The sequence below is a fragment of the Desmodus rotundus genome, chromosome 3 (assembly GCF_022682495.2).
Source record: "Desmodus rotundus isolate HL8 chromosome 3, HLdesRot8A.1, whole genome shotgun sequence".
NCBI classification, from domain to species: Eukaryota; Metazoa; Chordata; class Mammalia; order Chiroptera; family Phyllostomidae; genus Desmodus; species Desmodus rotundus.
The window spans coordinates 146199134-146200858 of record NC_071389.1 but is presented as its reverse complement, the minus strand read 5'-3'; the positions used below and the strand labels follow the sequence as shown (position 1 = coordinate 146200858).

The following is a 1725-nucleotide window of genomic DNA, read 5'->3' as shown; positions in this document are numbered from 1 at the left end:
TAAGATCTGTCTTATGATGACACTTAAACTCTTTAGATTTTGAAAAACATGTTTTAACTGGCTCCCACATGCCTATTATGTGCCAAACAGTGTTTGGTAGTTGTATGAACGTAATGGAAAACCAGGCATTACAGGGGTTAAAAAATTGAATAAGATATTGTCCCTTCTGTCAGTAAAGCAGACATATATTTTTACAGCTGTAATACAAGTTATATACTAATAATGGTTACAGTAAACGTAAAAGAATTAAGAAGATATAAGTGAGGTGAAGGAGATGACACGTTAGTTTTGTTCGCAGTTCAGTTTGTTTCTGGGCAATGTTTCCAAGAGTCTGGGCGATCCTACCTCCTTCTCCCCCTTTCCCACCTCCCAGAGGCATCCGCGACTGCAATTGTGCTACTTGGTACTCCTCATAGACCGGTCAGGACAAAAAAAATAATATCCAAAGGTATTTTGACAGTAACGACATGATCTATAGAAAGAAAGATGGTAAATCCAATCCAACTGATGAGGTTTCCAAGGAAACAGAGAGCCAGGACAGTGAAAAAGAGGATACTAAAAAAGAAACTTATAAAATATCATTAAGGGGATGAAAGTCGAATTAAGCACAGTAGATTTACAAACCACAAATCTGCCCAACGTAAGACCACTTAACAGTTTGGAGGATACAACCAGCAGGCTTCAAAAAGCTACAGAAGAAGTCCCAAAGAAGAAAAGTGAGCCACTGAGTCCTGAGTTGGTGGCCACTGTGCCTGCCAGTGCGGTGTCTCTCTCTTTTGACAAGCAGGCAACCAGCTGCTCACGAAGCTCCAGCAGCACGAGGAAAACTCAATGGAGCAGAAAGATGAAGAAAGACCTAAAATTAGATTCTGTAACATAACATCAGGTATGAAAGCTGCCAAATGTGCCGCAGCTAGAGTTAGTGCCAGACCAGTTCATCAGACTCGGTTTCATGAAGGATCTGACAGTTATGTTGGCAGGAGAAGACTGTTGATCTTAGAAAAGGTTTTAGAAAAAATATACTCAAGGTGAAAGGACTTGATATTTTTTATCTTAAGGCAGCTACTTAAGAGACACTTGAAACAGAAAAAGCCCCTTCGCCTTGAGATGTGGAATTTGCCAAGCAGTTAGCTGCAGTAAATGAACAACCCTTGCAGAGTGATTTTGAAGAGATGATCCAGTGAATGGAAGAGGGAAAACTGTGGGAGTTCCCAGTTAACAATGGAGCAGGTTTTGGTGATGATGATTCAGAATTTCATGAACATATATTTCTGGGTAACTCCCTGAAGGGTTTTCCAAAACAAGGGCCAGTTCACTGCTCGATGGAGCTGGTGACATGTGGCCTTTCTGAAAGCCCATATCTGAGTGTTAAAAAGTGGAACACACTGAGTGGTTTAAAAATTATTTTAATGAAAAAAATAGACATTCTAAAAGAAAGTGACATATAGTTCAATTGAAGACCATGTCGATTTTTATTTCAAGCTGTTGGACATTGATATTATATCTGAACAAAATAATTTTACTAGAAAAAAAGAGAACACAGGTGATGGAGAGATTAATTACTATTGGGAGGACTGAGGCAGTTTGAGATGAGGTTGCAAAGCGGCTTACTTGTAACTTACTTACAATGGGCAATAAGAAGGCAGAATCAAAAAGTGATGTCAAAGCTTTTGATCCAGGAGACTGAAATAACGGTGTTGGCACTGACAGAAATAGGAACTTGGA

At 39.4% G+C, this 1725-nt stretch overlaps 1 pseudogene; it reads left to right on the top strand.

Annotated features, from left to right (window-relative positions):
• Nucleotides 1–317: 317 nt before the first annotated feature.
• On the top strand, nucleotides 318–1457 carry LOC112319023 (small ribosomal subunit protein mS31 pseudogene; annotated as a pseudogene).
• Nucleotides 1458–1725: the final 268 nt, after the last annotated feature.